We start from the raw sequence: 24,338 nt of genomic DNA on the forward strand, positions 1-24,338 counted from the left end.
CGTATAGCACCACCACCTATCGAAGCTTCATGAAGGCCTTCAACTGACTTTTCACCTGCAGAAAGGCGCTGAAAAGCTATTTTTCTGAAGATGCCTTGAGTTAAATTTCCTATCGTATAACCAGTTCTTTCTTATACTTTTATCCTCCCTCCGATCCCATTATCAAATACATGAACTTCTTCGTAAGATACAATTATGACAACTATATCAGATGAAAATGTGCTTTTATGGCGTCCTTTCAGTATAATTTAGAGTGGTGGTGGTGGTTAGTGTTTAACGTCCCGTCGACAACGAGGTCATTAGAGATGGAGCGCAAGCTCGGGTTAGGGAAGGATTGGGAAGGAAATCGGCCGTGCCCTTTCAAAGGAACCATCCCGGCATTTGCCTGAAACGATTTAGGGAAATCACGGAAAATCTAAATCAGGATGGCTGGAGACGGTGTAAGTAGGCTGTTTATGTTTTCTTATTGGCAACGTTACGTAGCGCTCTGTATGAAAATCACTGGCTGTGCTGTGTGCAGTCTGTGGCTAGTTTGCATTGTTGTCTGCCATTGTAGTGTTGGGCAGCGGCAGCTTGATGTGAACAGCGCGTAGCGTTGCGCAGTTGGAGGTGAGCCGCCAGCAGTGGTGGATGTGGGGAGAGAGATGGCGGAGTTTTGAAATTTGTAAGACTGTCATGAACTGCTATATATAATATGACTATTAAGGTAAATACAGTGTTTGTTCTCTATTAAAATCTTTCATTTGCTAACTATGCCTATCAGTAGTTAGTGCCTTCCTTAGTTTGAATCTTTTATTTAGCTGGCAGTAGTGGCGCTCGCTGTATTGCAGTAGTTCGAGTAACGAAGATTTTTGTGAGGTAAGTGATTTAGTGATTTGTGAAAGGTATAGTTTAATGTTAGTCAGAGCCATTCTTTTTTAGGGAATTCTGAAAGTCAGATTGCGTTGCGCTAAAAAATATTGTGTGTCAGTTAAAGCACAGTCTTGTATAATTCTTCAAAAAGGGGACGTTTCAACGGGATTGAACCGTCGTCCTCCCGAATGCGAGTCCAGTGTGCTAACCACTGCGCCACCTCGTTCCGTAATTTAGAGTATCATTTGGGTCTTGGGTATTGGTTCTAAGATACAGAACAGAGCCGCAGATGATATTAAATGGGTTCTACTGAAACGGGATGCGGGGCTTTTTAAACTTACTGGACTACCGAATGCTATTGCAAATAAGCGCTCTGAAACACTATACATTAAACAGATTGTAATAACGCTTGCCGTTACCTGAATTAAGTTTAAAACTATTTCAAATGGTTGAATGGTGATGGACCACATGGAGGGGGAAGGTATGTGAAAATTCAGGGAAGAGGATAGGATAAATGCACGTACTTACGCAAGATCCATACTAAAGAACGAAGCTCAAGACACATTGCACCTTCACCAAAGAGTCAGGGAAAGAGATTCGTGCCTTCCGAAGTAGTAATCTTTCGACAAGTCCAATTCCATAAAATATTCTCACATAAATAAAACCGATACAAGGTGGGGGAGGGGGGAGGGGGTGGGCCATGTGGAACCTATTTTTAATAAACGTAGCACGTTTACGAGGTGGCTAAATATTTTCACAAAACGATTAAATTACATGCACGATGCGCAAAGAAAGATAAAATGAACTGGAAGAAATTTATCCCTCGATGGACGCAGAGAGCTGAGGGCTCAACTGCCTCTTCCAAGCACCTAGTTCAGACTAACTTCACACCGTATAATACACTGAAATCCATTTGAGCCGTGTGTGGCTCGCGCCCGTGCCAACTCTTATTTTACATCCTGTTTTTTTGTGTTGCCAACTCGTTATGTTAGTTTCAATTTCTGTTGTCACTGAGTTGCAGCTTCGTCTGCCCGTCAGCGGCAGCAGCAGCGCCTTTCGATACAGCCCTCACGTGTTATCTTGGCTGCACTGCTATTACTTCCCCGTTGTCGTCTGTCGTGGCGTGAGTTGGAACGTGCCAGGAGGGCAGTTCGGACTTGTCAGTCGTTGAGTTGGACCACGGCACTAGTTCAGTCAGCTTGGAGCTGCAGTGACGCCTGGATGTCCATCGCTCGCCTCACCGTTGCCGCCACGCATCGCTTGAGCTGGGGACGATCTTCGTGGATCGTCGGTCAGTCGTCCTAGTGGAGACGTGAGTTGGCTCGCCGATCGCTTATGGGTCGGCTGTGTGTGTGTATCGACTTCCGATTTGTCTTCGTGATGGCACAGCCACCGCTGCGTCTCGTTCAAGTCTTCGTACAAGTGTTTGTCAAACTGTGTGTGTAGTTGGTGTCATTTCCCTGACAACTTGTTTTAAATGTTGTCGACGTACTGGCAGTGAGTCGGTCGGGTGGAGCAGATCAGCAAGCAAGTCCCTACCCAGCGCAGTCGGCCGGACCCACTGGCGGTCTCTACGCAGTGTCGGAGCGTGTGGGCGCTGTTCCGAGTACTACGAGGTTTGTGGCTCACCGACCCAGAACATAAAAGTTGAGTGGTGATTTAATTACCGAAGCCACGTCTGTTCACGTTGTCGCCTTGGTTGGTGGTTCGCTGTTGGCGGTATTCCTGAGAGCAACAGCAAGTGTTTGAGTTGGTGAAGATTTAGCCGCCGTGTGGTAGAATAATGTTTGTCGGTTTAAAATTCAAGTGCACCAGCGGAATTTTCTGCCTTGAATTCAAGTGCACCACCGGAATTTTACGCCTTGTGGCCGTTAGTGTTCCGGTTACCTGCCCTGGTCGCTGACGTAAATTCACGCAGTGTCCTTTCCTCACCTGTGGTCGCTGTCCAACATGATGTGTAGTTTTTGATAGCTTAATGTATTTTTGGTAGTGGGCAGCTATGTCTGTAACGTTTTGGCTTTCGAATTCTCGCTTACTGGTCCGTGGTAAGCAAGTCGTCTTGTCGGTGGGTCCCCGACTGTCTCTTGGTTGTGTTGTCGGCGGATCGAGTATAGTTGGGTTGACTTCTTGTCTCACCTACGCTAACGTTAGGATTTCAAAGGCAGACCGAGCCCCCTGGAAACTTCTGAGCGCCATTGCCTACACTGCATTTCTTATTGGCGTTTAATTGTGTGTTTTTAATGACTCATAGCCGATAGTTTGAATTTATATGCTTCTAATTGTGTTTTTAAAATCAAAGGCTTTCTGCATGTTCAAAATGTATTCTATTGTTTTTTTTTTAAAGCATCGGCCTTCAGCCACTTTAAGTTTTATGGATCTTACTCAACTATTATCTTTTGGAAGATAAATCTGTGGGCTTTCTGCCTGTTGAAAATGTATTGTAGTTGTATTGTTCTTAAAAATGATGGATTTCTTACTTATCAAGTCTTAAATCACTTGGGCTTAAATAATATTTACGGTTAAAAGCATTGGGCCTTCTGCCTTGGAATATTGGTTGCAGTTTTTTTTTTTTTTTTTTTTTACAACAGCCTTCAGCCGTTTTGGAGTAAGGTTTCTTATTGGTCATAAAGCTTGGATCTTCTGCCTGCTGAAAGGTTATTGTATTTATGTTGTTTTAAATTTATAGGCCATATCGAGCAACAAGTAAAGGAAACAAAAGAAAACTTTGGAGTAGGTATTAAAATCCATGGCGAAGAAATAAAAACTTTGAGATTCGCCGATGACATTGTAATTCTGTCGGAAACAGCAAAGGACTTGGAAGAGCAGTTGAACGGAATGGACAGTGTCTTGAAAGGAGGATATAAGATGAACATCAACAAAACAGGATAGTGGAATGTAGTCTAATTAAGTCGGGTGATGCTGAGGGAATTAGATTAGGAAATGAGACACTTAAAGTAGTAAAGGAGTTTTGCTATTTGGGGAGCAAAATAACTGATGATGGTCGAAATAGAGAAGATATAAAATGTAGACTGGCAATGGCAAGGAAAGCAATTCTGAGAAAGAGAAATTTGTTAACTTCGAGTATAGATTTAAGTGTCAGGAAGTCGTTTCTGAAAGTATTTGTATGGAGTGCAGCCATGTATGGAAGTGAAACATGGACGATAAATAGTTTGGACAAGAAGAGAATAGAAGCTTTCGAAATGTGGTGCTAAAGAAGAATGCTGAAGATTAGATGGGTATATCACATAATTAATGAGGAGGTATTGAATAGAATTGGGTAGAAGAGGAGTTTGTGGCACAACTTGACAAGAAGAAGGGACCGGTTGGTAGGACATGTTCTGAGGCATCAAGGGATCACAAATTTAGCATTGGAGGGCAGTGTGGAGGGTAAAAATCGTAGAGGGGGACCAAGAGATGAATACACTAAGCAGATTCAAAAGGATGTAGGTTGCAGTAAGTACTGGGAGATGAAGAAGCTTGCACAGGATAGAGTAGCATGGAGAGCTGCATCTCAGGACTGAAGATCACATCAACACAACAGCCGCTTTTAAAAAAGTTTATCTATCTCACTAGTCAAGTCTTACATCGCTTGGCCTTAGATACTATTTAAAGCCTAGAGCCTTTTGTAAAAAAAAAATAATAGCAGTTGTATTTAATTCATGGGCCTTCAGCCGTTTTAGAATTAAAGACGTTTCTGTCAATAGTCAAGCTTAGAAGTTGCGCTGTAATGTTTGGACAACTAAATGAAGTGTTATGTTTGGAGTGTAACTGACAACTGCTCATTCTGGCCCCCTTCCACGATTTCTACTACCTGTCCTGTCCGATGGATTTAGTAGGGCGTCTCATCAATTACATGGAACATCCAACACAACCTAAGTTCACCCTAGCGAACACGATTGATCACCTCTGAACAACGCAGAAGACAAGTTCGCGCCATGTAGTGCAAAGCATAAAGGCAAATTTATCAAATCACAAGTGAAACCCAAACAATTCAAACTGGAATAATAAATAAAAACATTAACACGAGAATGTAACCATGCATGCCTACACACTCAGGAAAATCTACTGTAACGTAATGTCAGCATCACTAGATGCGAAGCCTTTGCACATTAGAAGTTCCGGTAACACAAAGAAAGTATCAGAAGACACTTATTAAAATTGGTAAATTGCACCGTGGCCTATCCTGCGTAAACTATAGATCATGTAATGAACCTATCGCTGTTATAAAAAGTGAACTATACTACTTCAGCTAGCCTAAAGGCTTACACATCTCATTCTACCCCCAGTCTTAAGCTACCGACCACACTCACCGACTTCCCTGTGTCACATGCTTAACCACCCCAGAACAACGAATCTCCGTAGGTAGCCAGAACAGACCAAAGGGGTTGCTTCTGGTACCAACCTACCCACTTTCGATAAAGACGACTTGGAAGGCACAAACCCTCTTGCTTTGACTGAACTTCCAAAGTTGACCAGACTGACCACAGCAGACAGTTAAGTCCCAAACTACTAGCTACCAATGGAAACACGAAAAATACATTCGCATGCACTTTCACACAGACGGTAATGAGAAGGATAAAGGAGCATAAACTATATTCAATGTAAACCTAATTTAGGGCTTCCTCGTGAAACACTAAGGAATTAATTATTTTTATAGTGAAGCAGTACAAATGGTTCAAATGGCTCTGAGCACTATGGGACTTAACTTCTGAAGTCATCAGTCCCCTAGAACTTATAACTACTTGAACCTAACTAACCTAAGGATATCACACACATCCATGCCCGAGGCAGGATTCGAACCCGCGACCGTTGCGTGACGCAGTACACAGAGACCTTCCGATATATAAAAGCAAAGAGAGTATATCATTGTCTCCTAGGTGTCTGCCGCGTAAGTTTGTGTTGTGTACATAGTTCCGCGTAGTCAGAGCATACACAACTTTCCCACTAGAGCGCGCCCCACTAAGCACAACAGCGCAGGCGCAGCCCTCGTCCGTCTCCGCACTACGAGATGGCGCTGTCTTAGAGACAGACCAAATTCTGCTTCCGCTGATCCGCGTATCAATATGTAATGCAGCCAATGAGGTTGCTGCTAACGTAGAACTTTTTCTCCTCGCAGATCACACTCGCGCAGTGATACCTGAACGCGCGAGGTATTATAACGAGTGTAAAGACCTCCGATTAGTTAGTCTGCATTAGTCAAGTTTCAGTCTGCGCCTAATAAGATTATCATATTCCTGTACATAGCCATGAAGATAAATGAATAGACACTTTGTCAAGTATCAGAGATGTGTGAGAATACGATTAACGTACCAAGACCAAAGAAAATTCCGATTGCCATTTGTAAACAGCATCCAGAATCAAGTTAGGTAAGGTATTGATTGTTATTATTTTAATAAATGTGTGTGAAAATTAATCAAGTTCTGTTTAAAGTTGGTCATCGTCAATCTGCTACTCTAAGTGTGCAAGTGGCATTTCTATCGTCTGACCTAACGGCAGAAGATAAACACGCCACGATAAGACCACGAGACATATTGCTGACACTCGCCTACTTCGCTAGGGCGACAACTCAAATAATCTGATGGTGTGTGTACCGAAGGTCTTACAGTATGCACACCACAGTTTGCTTTAAAGTAATCCACAGAATTGTCGTTCACCCGCCCCCGAGGTGGTACTGAAGTGTTGCTTAGAAAAGTGGTCGTGACAGGGGGGGAGGGGGGGGGGAGGGTCACACGTTCATTTTTTTTTGTCAGCCAATTCAGATGAGATTTCCTCATTGAAACTTTGGAAACTTATTGTCCACCAGCTGTACCAATAAATGAAAAATACATTGGAAATTGACATTTTCGGCCAATTTACTGTACGTCCCCCCCTCAAGTGTGAAGTTCGTAATAATCATGCAGCTGTACCTCAATTGAAGCAGGTTTTCGGTTCCAAACTGACACCTAATTTAAACACTAGAAACAAACATTCACTGCCTCAAGAGTAAATTAGGCAGGTGGTAGGTTGGAAAACAGTCTACCGACCCGTGAAAATCAAGACCGCGAATGTAGGACAAAGCAGCTTTCCGCTGGAGGGAACGCGGTATCAGTAACGAATGCACATTACAATAACAGAACAGTACAGCGGCTGCGGAGAATACGCGGCGCCAAGACTATTGAAAACAACTGCTGTCCGTTATATGTGACGGGAGAATGCCCGGAGAAATTTCCGATGCTGCTGCCTTTGTGCCCGCGCTGCGTGTTCGCGTATCCGAAAACGTTGATTGTTTCCTCTAACGACGAAACTGCGGCCGCGGGATAAAAACTGGTTGGCGGGTTAGTCTGATCCGGCCGCGGGGAACAATGGAGCGCTGTCGCCGGCGCTGTTGCCAAAATAGCCGCCGGGTTGTTTGTCCGCCGCCTCGGCTTTAATCCGGCGCGTAAAGCCGAATGACTCACCGGGGGAGATAGGGGTGCATGTGTACGTGTGAGTGTGTGTGTGTATCGCCTTGCAGCGGCCCAGCACCGCCGTAAAATCCCAGCACCGCGCAGAGCCGCGGTGGACATACGCCGAGGCCCGCCGGCGGAGAATGCGATTCCACGTCTAGCGGGACCAGTGTGACCGTGGAAGTTGTCCAGGCTCTGCTCTCACTGGTGCGCATAACTGTCGAAATTCAGCTGAGCGTTTTCGGACTTTATGCATTTGTAAACTTAGAGAAAGCTTTTGACAATGTTGACTGGATTACTCTCTTTCAAATTCTAAAGGTGGCAGGGGTAAAATACAGGGAGCGAAAGGCTATTTACAATTTTTACAGAAAGCAGATGGCAGTTATTAGAGTCGAGGGGTATGAAAGGGAAGCAGTGGTTGGGAAGGGAGTGAGACAGGGTTGTAGCCTATCCCCGATGTTATTCAATCTGTATATTGAGCAAGCAACAAAGGAAACAAAACAAAAGTTCCGAGTAGGTATTAAAATCCTTGGAGAAGAAATAAAAACTCTGAGGTTCGCCGATGACATTGTAATTCTGTCAGAGACATCAAAGGACTTGGAAGAGTAGCTGAACGGAATGGACAGTGTCTTGAAAGGAGGGTACAAGATGAACATCAACAAAAGCAAATCGAAGATAATGGAATTTAGTCGAATTAAGTCGGGTGATGCTGAGGGAATTAGATTAGGAAATGAGACACTTACAGTAGTAACGGAGTTTTGCTATTTCGGGAGCAAAATAACTGATGATGGTCGAAGTAGAGAGGATATAAAATGTAGACTGGCAATGGGAAGGAAAGCGTTTCTGAAGAAGAGAAATTTGTTAACATCGAGTATAGATTTAAATGTCAGGAAGTCGTTTCTGAAAGTATTTGTATGGAGTGTAGCCATGTATGGAAGTGAAACGTGGACGATAAACAGTTTAGACAAGAAGAGAATAGAAGCTTTCGAAATGTGGTGCTACAGAAGAATGCTGAAGATTGGATGGGTAGATCACATAACTAATGAGGAGGTATTGAATAGAATTGGGGAAAAGAGGAGCTTGTGGCACAACTTGACTAGAAGTAGGGATCGGTTGGTAGGACATGTTATGAGACATCGACGGATCACCAATTTAGTATTAGAGGGCAGCGTGGAGGGTAAAAGTCGTAGAGGGAAACCAAGGGATGAATACACTAAGCAGATTTAGAAGGATGTAGGCTGCAGTAGGTACTGGGAGATGAAGAAGCATGCACAGGATAGAGTAGCATGGAGAGCTGCATCAAACCAGTCTCAGGACTGAAGACCACAACAACAACAACAACATGACGATAAGGTACAACACATCATGTAACGAACCCTACTAACAAGGGAACCTCCCCATCGCACCCCTCTCAGATTTAGTTATAAGTTGGCACAGTGGATAGGGCTTGAAAAACTGAACACAGATCAATCGAGAAAACAGGAAGAAGTTGTGTGGAACTATGAAAAAAATAAGTAAAATACACAAACTGAGTAGTCCATGAGCAAGATAGGCAGCATCAAGGATAGTGTCAGCCCAGGAGCGCCGTGGTACCATGGTTAGCGTGAGCAGCTGCGGAACAAGAGGTCCTTGGTTCAAGTCTTCCCTCGAGTGATTAGTTGAAATTTTTATTTTCAGACAATTATGAAAGTTCAGGCAATCACACATTATCAACTTCGCTCTCCAAAATTCCAGGACATGATCAGATTTGCTTGGACATATGCAGGATTTGACGGTCTACACACGGAAAAATTTGTAAACGTTAAAAACATATGTTTTCACAGAGCACAAGGAAAATTGTGCGACTGTGAAACTGTTGCATTCATTTGTTGCACTTTATGTGATAAACTTATGTTTTCATCATTTTTTTGGGAGTGATTATCACATCCACAAGAAAACCTAAATCGGGCAAGGTAGAAGAACCTTTTTACCCATTCGCCAAGTGTACAAGATAGGTGGGTCGACAATATATTCCTGTCATGTGACGCACATGCCGTCACCAGTGTCGTATAGAACATATCAGGCGTGTTTTCCTGTGGAGGAATCAGTTGACCTATGACCTTGCGATCAAATGTTTTCGGTTCCCATTGGAGAGGCACGTCCTTTCGTCTACTAATCGCACGGTTTTGCGGTGCGGTCGCAAAACACAGGCACTAAACTTATTACAGTGAACAGAGACGTCAATGAACGAACGGACAGATCATAACTTGGCGAAAATAAACTCTCCACTCGAGGTAATACTTGAACGAAAGACCTATGGTTTCGTTGATGTTGCCTATCTTTGGCATGAACTACTCAGTTTGTATATTTTGCTTATTTTTTTCGTAGTTCCACACAACTTTTCTCGATTGATCTGTGTTCAGTTTTTCAAGGCCTATCCACTGTACCAACTTATAATTAAATCTGAGGGGGGTGCGATGGGGAGGTTCCCTTGTAAGAACGTCACGTGCATTGAGAAGCGCGTGAATGGCCGCTCAAGGCCGGAAACGGAAGCAAGGGAAACTGCTCCATCTCAGCACCCTCAGATTTAGTGGTAAAAGGGCGCAATGGATAGCCCGTCAAAAAATGTACATGGATAAAGCATGAAAACAAGAAGAAGGTGTACTGAACCACGAAAAAAGAGGCAAAATACACTGAAGCGCCAAAGATACTTGTACAGGTGTATTCAAGTACAGAGATATGCAAACAGACAGGATACAGCGCTCCGGTCGGCAACGCCTATATAAGAAAACAAGTGTCTGGCGCAGTTGTTACATCGGCTGCTGCTGCTAAAATAGTAGGTTGTCAAGATTTAGGTGAGTTTGAACGTGGTGTTACATTCGGTGCACGAGCGATGGGACACAGCACCTCCGAGGTAGCCACGAAATGGAGATTTTCCCATACGACCATTCCACGAGTGTACCGCGAATATCAGGAATCGGGTAACATATCGAATCTCCGACATCGCTGCGGCTCGGAAAAGATCTTGCAAGAATGGGCCAACGACGACTGAAGAGAATCGTCCAACGTGATAGAAGTGCAACCCTTCCGCGAATTGCTACACATTTCAGTGCTGGACCATCAAGTGTCAGCGTGCGAAACATTCAACGAAACATCGTCGACATAGGCTTTTGGAGCCGAAGACCCACTCGTATACCCTTGACGAGTGCGCGATAGAAAGCTTTACTCCTCGCCTGGGCCCGTCAACACCGACATTGGATTCTTGATGAGAGGAAGCATGTTGCCTGGTCGGACGAGTCTCGTTTCAAATTGTATAGAGCGGATGGACGTGTGCGAGTATGGAGACAACCTCATGAATCCATGGTCCCTGCATGTAAGTGGGGGACTGTTCAAGGTGCAGATCTCTGGTGGCAACCCGTGGTCACTGCACAATATCTCGATGTTATTGCACGGGACACGTCATTTGAGTGGGTGGTCCGTCGTTCGGAGAAACCTCTGTATTCATATTCGCCAACCGGCGAAGACAGGGCGAGTTCGCTGAACTCAGCACGCAAATGCATTCCCTCCTAAGCGTGGCTAATTCTGTCAAAGATGCCCGTCTCTCTCTGCCAGTGTGGATGCGACCAAGGGTGTGTATTCCGGCTTCCCGTGCGCTTGCCTGATTCCCTACGTGGCAAAGCGTTCCGTCACTGGGTAGCTACTGCGCTGTATATACGGGACGCGCGCCGTTGTTGGCAGTGCTATGATATCAAGTGCAGTTCATAAATGGTTCAAATGGCTCTCAGCACTATGGGACTTAACATCTGTGGTCATCAGTCCCCTAGAACTTAGAACTACTTAAACCTAACTAATCTAAGGACATCACACACATCCATGCCCGAGGCAGGATTCGAACCTGCGACCGTAGCAATCGTACGGTTCCGGACAGAGCGCCTGAACCGCTAGACCACCGCGGCCTACAAGTGCAGTTCGTGACCTGTCGTGTATTCCGGTACGATGTGGTATCTTTTGTAATCTTGCGAGTTGTTAACACTATTTTCTGAGCGATATAAGCAAAAACACTTTGTGCTGTGCTGTTGCCAAGTGCAGTAGCTATAGGCTCAGAACCGAGGGCGTTCCTTACCATCCGTTTGCGGGAGAACTCCCAAGTGAATGGGTGTCTCGTTGAAACCGTGAGACAAGATCGATATTAAAAATGCAAGGACAGGCTCCGAACATTTTGGTCCACAGGATTACAAACGGGACATGCAAAATGAGTATTTGGGTTTACCTACAAGAAGTTGCTCAAGTCCCATCCCAGAAAATACCTAACTGGTGTAGAAGTAAACATGTTGTGCAGGTTCTGCCAACACAGAATATGACGCAACAGAAAGAGAACGAGTTAGTAACGTCAGAACAGTGTGGAACTGGGCTGTCAAAAGATTGGAAGTTTCACCTCCCACGAAAACAAATATGGACAAGTCAGTTAACACGGAAATTCGTTCTGATCCGATCGTTATCAGCAAGTAGCAAGAAATTAAGGACTGACTAGTGTGAAGAGCAGAATCGCTTTGCTGGAGTAAAACACTGCAGCTATGAAGAAAGCTAAGAAACAATGTGTCTGTGAAAACATCTCTTCCTTGTACTAAGAATACGGGAAGAACAAGTAAGGAGGTTAAAACTATATAGTCTAAGTGTTTCACCCAAGGACAAATTCGGTGCCTGCACATTCCAAAAAGGAGATGTTACGTTAATAAACTCATTTTTTTTTTTTTACTTTTCACACATGCGAATACTGCCGGAGAAAGATACACCGTGGCTACCAGACTGAATCAAGATTTTCTCGAAAATTTCTTTTCTAGAATTCGTGGTCATGGTGCATTTTATAATAATTTGTCGCCCTTCAAGGTTAAAAACAGAATTAGCTTGCTACTCTGACAGTGCAACAAATATATCTGCTCCAAACAGTATCCAGAAAGCGTGGTAGGACAAAGGGGAGAAGTTTCACATCACATTCCCTCACCGCTCTTTTGCGTATACATCGGAATTTACTTCTTAATTAGGCCTATATTATCGAAGGATTAAGTGTCTGAAGCACAAGGCTGGCTTCAGCCTGATGCGTTTCAGTAGCCTGGAAGCTTTGGCTTGCAACTTAATTTATGTCGAAGCATACATTTGTTGCCGTGTTTTCATGCTTTTTGTCCAATAAAAAATTGTTTCGAGTAGTTTTAAAAACTATGAAACAAATTTTTTTAACACGTATTTTAACGATTTAATTAATATTTCCATGGCACGTCTTCTGAAAAAAAAAAACATCTGTGACATCTTCGAGATGTCGTATTCTGCACCAGATTTAATAGCTCCTGAAGCACTTTGTGAAAGTGCACCAGGAAGGCTGGGGCTTCTTAGAGCCCATGGCGGAATCAAATATCCCATGCTGGTTCCTACGCCATATGTAAAGCAAACTACAGCTCTCTCTCTCTCATTATACGCAACGATCTTTTTTTAATGTGTATTTCGAGTCAGCCTGCTACCAGTTGTGTCACGTCGTCAATTTGTGTGTGTGAAATAGCAATCGCAGCAGCCTAATATCCCCCACATCACGATTACTTGGTCGGAAATTAATTATTTGTTGACTTCAGCAATATTTCTAGATCGCTTCTCAGTCAGACATTTGCCATGGAAGGAGTTCTCTCGTGCTTCGGTATCCCGCAGGTGTTTATGGGGTAAACAGTGCTTTGTTTGCGGTTCGGTGCAACCACATCCTACGGCACGTGCTGATCCTGCTGTGGCACGCTACAGGACGAGAGAGAGATGGAGAGAGCACGTGTTTCGACTGGAATTTCTCGGATGTCAAGTATCAAAGGGTTACCTCTACCTGATGCTTTTGTTTGGGTGTTAGCATGACATCCAGTCAGTCGCTGGGCCCGAGCGGACACACTGGCGCGTGGCGCAGCGCTTGACGCGCTTACACGTTTGCGAGACTCCGAGCGATCTGGATGTGCGGTGGCGCGAGCCGGCACTATGTGTGGGACGGCTAACGATCCGTGCTTCGCGACCGAAAGATTTTTAACGGTGTACTAGGTGTAGACGGTCAAAGAAAACCATCATCACGACCGGGAGAGCGGAGTGCTGACCACACGCCCCTCCTATCCGCATCCTCAGCTGAGGATGACACGGCGGTCGGATGGTCCCGATGGGCCACTTGTGGCCTGAAGTCGGAGTGCATACAGTACTAGGTGTAGAAGTATGAAACCGGAATTTCCCTATAGATGGCGCTGGCTGTTAGTGTAGGGCCCGTGAGAGCGCGTCTGCAGCGCCATTTGCTTCCTGTAACGGCTGACGACGAGTGTCAACAGAGAGTAACCCAAGTTCCATACACCTGTATCTGTTTCAGACCCGTAAACATATCGAGTTTTCTGCCTACGAACTGCAATTTGCGGACAGCACTGGTTTTCTGTTATCATTTGAAGAAAACTGCTGCAGAATCGCAAAGAATGCTTGTAGAAGCTTTCGGCGAACATGCTCTTGGCAAAACACTGTGTTTCGAGTGGTTCTAAAAATTCAAAAGTGCTGATTTTGTCGTGAGAAACGACGAGCGCAGGAAACCACCGAAAAAGTTCGAAGATAACGAATTGCGGGCCTTTTTTGATGAAGATGATACTCAAATTGTACAGGACCTAGCGGAACAATTCAATGTGCCGCAGAAAGCCGTTTCTCTTCGTTGAAATCTGTAGCAAAGGTACAGAAAATGGAAAAATGGGTTCCGCATGAACTGAATGAAAGCCAGCAAGCAAATCGAAAGACCACTTGTGAAATGCTGCTCGCCCGGTACAAAAGTCGTCTCTCCATCGAATACTGACAGGTGAGCAAAAATGTATATGTTTTGAGAATCGTAAGCGTCGTAAATCATGGCTGAATCCAGGAAAATCATCGACAACCACTGCAAGACCAAATCGCACAGCGAAACGGGTCAGGGAAACGATCTATTCATTGAGTTGGGAAATACTAAGGCACGTGGCTTATTCTCCAGACTTGGCTCCATCCGATTATCATCTATTTGCATCACTATGACACACTCTCGCTGAACAAATTGTACGAAAATTGCTCGCTGACTGACTCGCTTCCAAAGAAGAACTGTTTTTTTGGCACGGCATTCATAGCCTGCTGGAGAGGCGAGATAAATGTATAAACGGCAATGGAAATTATTTTGAATAAAATATTGTTTATCAGTTTCAAACAACAGAAGTGTAATTACTGCAACCAAATTCCGCTTCCGTACTTCTACACCTGGTAATTACGTGTGATGCGTATTTCGTGACGGTATTACTTGCGTGATCGGAATGAAAAACCATCGCAATTGTTTAAATATTACTGATATCACCCTCTATACCGTAAATTATTTAAAAAAAACAATATTATACACATTGTCTAGATTGTTTAAACAATATTCCATGTACTGCAATCGACTTAACACCAAATTATTTACATAAATAAATGAACTATATTCCACACATGGTCCCATATCCCATGAATTGTTTAAATAAGCAATATTCCACATATTGCCTATATTGTTTAAACTACATTCCACACACTGAAAATGAGCTCCTATCAACTTCTTTAAATAAATAAACTATATTGCCTAAATCGTTTAAACATTATTCCGTACACTGCGACCATATTCCCTCCAAATGGCTAGTCAACAGACTCCTTTTCCACCCAATTTTCTGGGGGATTGGGTGGACTGGGGGTCCCAGGAGGAGTTAATTAATTGGTCGATTTAATTTATTAGTCAATCAAATTGATATGAAAAGTGTGGTTATAATGGTGAGGGTTGAGGAGGGCGAGGAGGAGGGTGAGCAGATGGGTGATGGATTAGTAGGTTAAGGGCCTGTCAAACAAAAGGATGGATTATCCGCATGGGTTCATAATCCATTTAGCAGACTAGTAGTTTAAGGACATGTCAATCAAAACAAAACGATAGCTTTGTCCCTGAATGCAGGCAACCCACAGTAACAAAACACCCTCATTCCCCTTTGGCTCACTACTGCTAGGGCAACAAAGAGAGCATGAGTACAATTTGCTAATATGGACTGCCCATAACAGAAGCAAGTACACATTCAGGGGCAAACTTATTGTTCTCCTGTAACTGAGTGATCCTTAACCTATTCTTCTGCTAAGAGGATTATGACCCCCTAGTGATAATACTTCCTTTTGGTTGGTAGGTCCGTAACCTCCACCTCCCCCTCCTCCTCGCCATCACCCTCCTCCCCCTCTCCACCCCCCCATCCCTTTTGGAACCCCTTGTCGATACAAGCACAGTTTTGATATAAGTTTAATTTACTAATTAATTAAATCGACCAATTAATTAACACCCTTCTCTGGGAAAACCCCAGCCATCCCCCTCAACCGGAAATTGGCGGAAAAAGACTCAATTCATTGGACATTTGGAGGGAAATCGATTGCAGTGTATGGAATACAGTTTAAACAATTTAGACAATTTGTGAAAAATTGTTTAGTTAAATATTATATGGCATACAAGACTGTGTATGACAATAGTTTATTAATTTATTTTGCAGGAGTGACTAGGTGTTTCAAACACTAACAGACAGTACTTACAGTGTGCTTTCTGTACTCTCTGCCAATCACAACCTTGCAGTGTCAAATAACAAACATTTACTGTATGTCTATTGAGGTAAAAGTGTTACATGTGGGTTGTCTGGTGTGTTTGATTATTTCCTGGAAGAAATAGAGCCAACTGCCTCTAAACTTACTTGTATCTGCGTTAAAGGATGACAGAAAGTAGAAGGGGTGATCGGCTGAGACTGAATTGTAACGATTTATGGTTTAATGGTAGACTGATGATGCCTTCTAGAGAGAAAGAGAGAGGTTCTGCAGGTCATTTAACCATTTTTTCCGTTGTTCTGTTTGGTTGTATCAGTTGTGTGGCATAACCTGCGTTCGAATCGTATACAACTGCATGCCCCGTGTGTGACTTAGAGCACTATCTACTTGTGACCATTAACAGCACGCCTCCCAATCAGCAGAGGACTTCCATCTCAAGTCTGAGGATGACAAAAGATGTTCATCCTGTTTCGACACTTTCCTCTAGATGAACGAAGATTTATGCGATATATTCTCTTACCCAGGTGCATCTTGGGCGTAATATCGAGTATTCAGTTTCATAACTACAGTGATTTTAATTTAGCGGGAGGCATTTGGGAGGTACTGCCTGGCAGATGTCCTGTTTATGGAGTTGGGGCAGCATGAAGTTTAATTTCACATGTCAGACATCTCTGTTATCCATATCTCTCTTTCCTTGTAAGAGACATTCTCCGTTACTAACGATCGTTTTATTGGACTGATGCCGGAATAGTGCAATTTTTGAAAAATGATTGGATGTGAGCAGTTGGTGCTATACACCTGTGGAAAGCTCTATTGTGCACATATCACAAAGACTCTATGTTTTAAGGAAGTAGATTTCATTCTACAGTTTGTCACCATGGTTTACTGTAGAGAAACTTAAAAGGAGAATGTATGTCATGCGCTAGAAATATAATTCTTACATTGGAATATTAACAGCGTAGCACTCTCCACGACTAATAGGTTGGAAATAGCAATGCTCTAACATTATAGTGCGTTTTAAGTGCAGAACCATGTAGCCTTAAGAGTGAATGTGTATATGTTCTCTCTTACCAATAGCTTCTTGGTACTGAACCCAAACACTTTATCATTGATGGCGCAATTGATTTACGTAAAATACTTTAATCTTCGCCTGTATGGAACTCCATCACGCATAAAAACCACCCGTTTCTTATTCTTCAGCATCTGTTATATCATCACAACACTTCCGTATCTACTACACACAAATAAGGAGTGCTAACCTCCTTGACATTCAAGCACCGCAACTGGAGAAATCTGGTGCTCTTGGATCGGTGGTGGGAGTAAGATTGTGTGGCGTTCGCTGTGTTATTCAGTAGTTTGGTATTTAACTAATTTGTACATGAAAATGATAATCTTATTTTATTACATTGAGTAACAACTAAATACATTTTCTCCCGGCTAAAGAATTGGTCAAGTTGCTAAAGAACTCCAAGTTAACGTCGTGTTAAAGTATTGTCTGTAAGTTGTGTAAGTGTCACTAAATCACAGTTCATACAACAGATTCTATACAACTATTGATTATGATGAAAATAGTTATCTTCAGCAAAATGATCATTAAAACCACCGAAAATCAGCCGCGCACAACACTGACGTATGTTACCTGAAACAATATTCTTCGCAACTCGTGCGTAAATAATTTCGGTTCCATACATCAGCTACAAAAGTTTCTTATAAGGATCGTGCTATGAGCACTATTTTTAAAGAACCAATCTGATTCGAATCATTTTCATTAAAATGAGTTCGGGACCACCGATGCACATTTATTTTTACACATTTGTATTACGTTCGGCATTTATGTCTTCGGAGTAGCGTAATTTGAATTTGCCGCTGAGATAATTGTTAAGATGGCGGCAGACAATTGATAGAGACTTTCTATTGTTAGACCAAATAAGTAAATATTTGAAATGCTTATTAAACTCTATGAACTCTACTTTCGTATTGTGCACTATTTAGACTTCATCAAGCAAACATCTGATTTGTTTCGAAAGAAAACACAGACAAAAACGTGATACAAATCGCTATCATCAATGGCTGCGCTCGTTGCAGCGGAAAGAAATAATTAACACAGATAATGCTTACAGAGAGAGGAATTAAAGTTACAAATAATTATTCACTCTATTTATAATAATAATGAACTCTGTTCTCAAGTAATAATTAACAGATAATTACAATTTCTTAACAGACCTCAGTTTGATACGCGTCCGCAACCTACAAAAACCATCCAAGAAAAGGTAAAAACAAAGGAAGACAAACGCAGGTCATAAAAGGAATTTACAATTATCATTGTCGTTGTATGATACACATCGATATGTCCAATTACATCATAGAATATTATATAAATAATTAATATTTATCATCCTTCTCACAATTTTTTCATGTGTCGAATAGATAATGTTTATAACTGTTAGAGACATAATTTCCTCTCGTCGCACTGTAGCTAAAATTTATCTCGTGGATGTTACAATTGGTGCAGAACAGTAGTTATGGACTCGACTTTCTCTGCTCCTTCATGAGATGCAGAATGTAGTGGTCTACTTCCGGTCAGCTGCAGATTAGATCGATGACTGTGTTGCAAGGAGCGCTGGTCAAAGACAATGCAGGTATATCTTTCAATCTCTAACTTTATTCTAAGAATGCAACAATACTCTGTGACTCCCATCCACATAAAGAAAGATCGTAAATTATACGTTATGATCGAAGTACTATAAATATGTAGGACGCTGCCTGGTATACTATCAGTACATATGTTCTAGAATTAACAATGAATAAACCTAATACACAGGCATCTATCAATATTTGTAGTCTAGTACGTGGTGACCACAAAGTAGAGGAGGGGTGATTTTAGCGATGATACAGTACTTGGAAAGCATGCTGCTGCGTCATTGGTCAGTGTTGAAAGTACAATAAGATTGCTAAAATTGATCGCACTATCAACTTCGATGCTTATTACAGTACATTGACTGTATCTTTCCCATCCCATCCATACACCGTTACAGTTACCACACAATGGCTGACTGACATCGCTTGTTTGAGATGAAGAAAGAGTCTTGGTGGAGGGGCAACACTTTCCAGAGATAGCTAGCACCGAAACAGTGATCACGTACGTGACTGCAATGTGAGAAATCAGTCGAAATGAAACACTGAGTAATCAGCTATCCCATCACTATGAAAGCTGAGTTTAAATGTAGAGGTCGCCAATCACCTTCAGACAACTGTTTGGAAACGCTCCACACACTGCAAAATTCTTCCAGTTTCCTTATATCGTGGCTGTCTTTTATTTAAAATCATTCAGTATGTTTGTTGTGGGAGCAGCTGGAACATGATTTACACCATGTGGTGTCTAGCTTTCAGTCAGAGTCAATGGTTTAAAACGTGTTAATGTTAATTTAGAACTTGACACGGTCCTCGAAGTCAGTGTAAAAAGCTGTAGTCATACACTCCTTCGAGATGTTACAGTAGAAACGACCATGTATCAAACAACAACACAGAGACACGGGGAACCACTCTGGCGACTGATAGTCTGAGGGATATGGTCCTCCTACAGTACAGGCGAAGACACTTTACACTGATCTCTTCGGGCGACTTCGATCATTGAGTGGATCAATACCTGTATATTTAATAGGATCGCCACTTATGCTTGATACCAACGCACAGATGGTATTTTATTTCTATGTTTATGTATCGGAAGACAGGGATGCAGTAGTATCTTATCAAGTTCTCTACTGGATGACATTAGTGGAATTTTTATAGTTCGTAGTTTTTTATTCTCTGTTGATGGTGCATGATACAGAGAATGTTTCGTTGAAAGACGTGTATGCCCTCTGAGAGACACAGATCTCCTTCAGGCTGTAATACCTGTTAGTAGCTGGGAAATGTACCGCAATGCAGTAGCAAAATCCTCATTCTCCTCCCAATTCCTGTAACTGCTTGTGCTGGCTTTTCCTACTAGTACCTCAAGTTGCACGAGAAAGCTTCGTTTGGAACTGACCTTACATGTTGTACGTACTTTTTGGAGCTATGATCCATTGTTCCCACTCCCACCAAGTGGTCAAAACATGGTCCTGTCACAGTAACTCAACTCACCCTGTTTCTGCATGCGATGCAGTAGGTGGTAGATGTAGTGCTCTCCAACTTCTGCTCAGTTTCGACTTAAATTGGAACGATCACATGTACAAAGCTGCATGGATAGTGGAGCAGAATATGAGGTGCATATGGACTATGTAAAACCACATTGGAATTTTACTGTAGGAGACAGTTTAGAAAACGCTGACTCGTTTCAAGATATCAGAGTGCCATGGATACGATTCACTAGTGGCTGCAATCATTAAAAGACATTTCCATAGGATCAAATGCAGGTATGTGACTAAATGTAAAGACCTGATTCCAGAGTGCAGACAGCATTTCTGCCAGAAAGTGTACACTATATGTGAAAAGCCAGGGTACATTTCTTACGACCTCAATCTAGCATTGTATTTTTAAGTGATTTGTCACATAGGACACTGTCTACTTTATGTGATCATTCTCAATCAACCCACGCCTATAACCCCATGAGTATATCACAGAACCTGTGACATGGCAGTGGGATGGATTGCGTTACAAATACTGGAGAAATACTTAGTGGCATACTTAGTGGCGACTTGAGGGAGTTGCAGATACCAGCTTCATACCACATTCCTTAGCCGAAATCTAAATTCGGTGATTTTATTAAGAGTTTACACCGTTGGCAATGTGCACCTGCACTTTCGGTCTATTAATACACACCCCGCGATCACTGTCTGTATTCAATGTCGTGGTATTTGTGTGGAAAACCACTTCATTCAGAAGCAATACCATACCTCGATTTATAGTGCTTATATAGTTTCTAACTTGAATATCTTTAGCGATGCTTGTGTGCGTCAGTAGAACCAAGACCACATGATACGGTAACATAGCCATTGTGATTGTGTTTTTAACATCTGGTGGCTTGTTAGACGATTACGTCTCTCTTCCTGAAACACAATGGTACCACTCGCAGGAAAAACAAATGAGACGTATCCATCCATCGCAGATTTTTCGCTCAGTATTGCTTGGTATCACCAGCATTCAGTTGTTGTGGAAGTATTATACTTAGTAGTAGGGGATATGTAATAAATTAGCTGTGATCATCAGTTACATAAACTATTGTACTACGGTCAGTGTTCCTACATGTGCAAAGAAAATGACTGTGTCCTATTGTAATGGATGGTATGGATTTGACAGTTGTAAGGGGAATGAAAGATTTTTTATGTGGAAAATTAAGTCCAGGGTACCAGTCTCTACAGACTGGTTCAAACAAGATGGGGCTAAGGTATCTGCAGAAAGTTCTGAGAGTCATGTGATGTCTTCTTTGTACAAGTGTTCAAAGACAAGTCCAAGCAGACCATCCTCCTCTGGTGTGATGCTGTCCCTCACCCACCATTGTGGCTTTAGAGCATCTCCAGGCCAGCATCTGTAGGACATTGATAATATACAAAAAGATACAGATATTTATATTTCCAGAGCCACAGCCATCAGGAGGGATATTTAAGTTACTTCGTTCATTGTTGAATGTCGTCAGATTTAGGCTGCAATCGTAATATTTAATTGTAATTACAGTGATAAAATGTAAGTAGCTGGTTTCCTAGGACGATTCTGCATGGTGTGTACGAGTGTGTGTAGTGGCTGTAGCCTGTGGCTGGAACGATTGTCATTTATGGCTTCTGGCGGGAGCCGTTGCAAATGGACGAGTTGGGGTACAGGAATGTAGCTGGCCTAACTGTGTCGCCCTGTAGGCGGCTGAATAGAGAACTAATACTCAGTAAGTGTTGGGCAGCCGTCGTGATCCTGTGTGTTCTCTGTGAAAATTTGAGAAGATTCAGTATGTACGTGTGTTTGCGCTGGACCATTACTTCCTCTCATCTATACTGTCTGGTTGACTTCGTCTACACCTTTCCTGTCTTTATCTGGTTGAGAGAAGATCGACTGTGGAGTGTGTTGGGTGCATCTAGAGGGTGAAAGACAGGTGCAAGTGACTTCTGTTGTCTCCATATATATGAGATGCACCTTATTTGACTTTGTAAAGTAGAAGAACGATTTTGAATCTGTTATATCATTGACATAAGCATTCGTTAAAAAAAAATACGAGTGAAACTACCAGTTTCCTCTATTTTTTCAACTTTTCATATAAAGATCTTCAGAGATGAGAGAAGTTTCTAGCTACTCTGTGGTTTGCAGCATGTCCAACCTCGCTAAAGTTTCAGTTTCCTAGAGAAATTATTTCCACTCTTTATTTTCAGAATTATACTATGCAAGCGCTCAGTAGCTAACTGCTACGTGCTTGATATCGAGAACTATCTCGTAAATGCTAGGATATCCTGGCAAACCAGATGTTCTTTTAATCCCTGAGTATGGAGATGGGTATAGAAAGTAAGTGCGCAGGTCGGGGCTGGAAACTGTAATGTCTTTGTGTCAGGGGGAGCCAGCCCAGCCGCTGTACAACAGTTATGAGAGTGATTGTGGTCCTCTGAGAACCCTCTGATCACGCATCAGGCCAGCATGTGTGGATGACCGACAACCTCACAGGTAATGTCTAGTGCTGTGGCTATATGTATGGTGTATGTGCTTATGTTTTTTTGTGATCTTTTGTCTTTGTGGTGTCTTTATGTGGACGAGTGTCTGGTGGTCGATAACTATTCTCAGGAAGCAGAAGTCATCATTTCATATGGTGTGGGATCCGAACTGCGTTTACTATACCGATATGGTATATGGTGATACAGCCTGGATGAAGATTAGTTTCACAATGAACAATTCGAGCTTTTCTCGTCAGTAGCAGAGCAATGTAACAGAAGAAGTGTCTTTGATGGTAGTTTCTGTGTTTCATGATCCGTATACCACTTTTGCACGGTTTAACTGTCAGTTCAACATGGTTGCTGTGTGTTTTTTTCGATCTGTACAAAATGGTGTTGCCACTGAAACTGTCGTAATTTTTTGTCTGCAGAACATGGCTGAAAGTGCTGCCACACTGACAGCAGAAGCAGTTTGGGGGGAAATTGAGTAATAACCAATGAGAGTGCTCCATTCACTAGAAGTTCCACGATACCAGAGAGTCACAAGACACCCTTTGTGCAGGGTATAGAGCCTTTACAGGTTGGTTTAAACAAGATGGGGCTAAGGTATCTGCAGAAAGTTCTGAGAGTCATGTTATGTCTTCTTTGTTCAAGTGTTCAAAGACAAGTCCAAGCAGACCATCCTCCTTCGGTGGTATGCTGTCCCTCACCCAACATTGTGGCTTTAGAGCATCTCCAGCAGCTGTAGGCCATTGATAATTCACCAAAAATTCGATCCATTATCTCATCTATAGGATAGTACTTCGAATTCTGTTTGTGTAATTGGTCTGATTTTCCCATTACTGTTTTGACACCAGCGTGTGCTTCGAGAAGTGAGGAAAATATCGTCCCTGACTCCGGCAGCAGCAAATATAAAAACATAGCCCGCTCACCATTTCAGGAAAGTATAGGAATCAGAATTTCTCTCTCTCTCTCTCTCTCTCTCTCTCTCTCTCTCTCTCTCCTTCTCTCTGACAGTGGCTTCCAATAAGCAGCTAAAACTTGAAAGCGGTGAGCGTCCTGTTTAGAGTTACAGAGATATTTATTTCGACTTCCAAAAAACATCGTTTTGGCATGTAAAATCAGATATTGCCCCTTATATTGGTTTCGAGGTCTGTTTCCCACAAAAGCATGTGAAGTGTCTCAGGCGTGGTTTCACGACTGTGTTCATGTGCAGTGGAGCGTCATCTGCAACTCTCTATCTCTCTCTTTCTTTGTGCAGTGGCAGATTTAGTTCCTGTGACATCTTCAAGTTATGTATGTGACAATATTCCGTAACACCAGATGTAATAACTCCTGAAGCAGTTCGTATTCAATGACAAAGTGCACCTGTGTGCCAGGAATGGGAACAAGAACGAAGGCTGTGTGTATTTCCTGCTTAGCACGCGTGACCGCCCTGCAGATGCCACATTTCCTCTTCTAACAGGCGCAAAGACCCTGGAGTGGACACCTTACCTCTTGCACTTCAGAGGACTGACAGTACTTTTATTGAATGATCTACAGCTACAGCACACCCATTTATCAGCATGAGTTGCAAAGTGTAACGTAGCCCCATCCTGCTGCATCTTCATTACATCATGAAACGTATTTGTTTACACCAAACACCATTGCTATTGACACAGCCCACAGCAGCATGGCTATAGCTAATACATCCATTAAACTTCTCCTTTTCCAGCATGGACATTTTATTGAACACAGTAAACAATTACATCCACCCTTCCAGTCCACCATCTAGACACTAACTGAGTCATTTTCCCACTATTTTTCCTCAGGCAGCCATCTTGGATTATGTCATGGGAGGGGTGAGGGGGATGTGCCACAGTGTCCTCTGGTGCTG

This window comes from Schistocerca americana, chromosome 8 (genome assembly GCF_021461395.2).
Source record: "Schistocerca americana isolate TAMUIC-IGC-003095 chromosome 8, iqSchAmer2.1, whole genome shotgun sequence".
In the NCBI taxonomy this organism is placed as follows: Eukaryota; Metazoa; Arthropoda; class Insecta; order Orthoptera; family Acrididae; genus Schistocerca; species Schistocerca americana.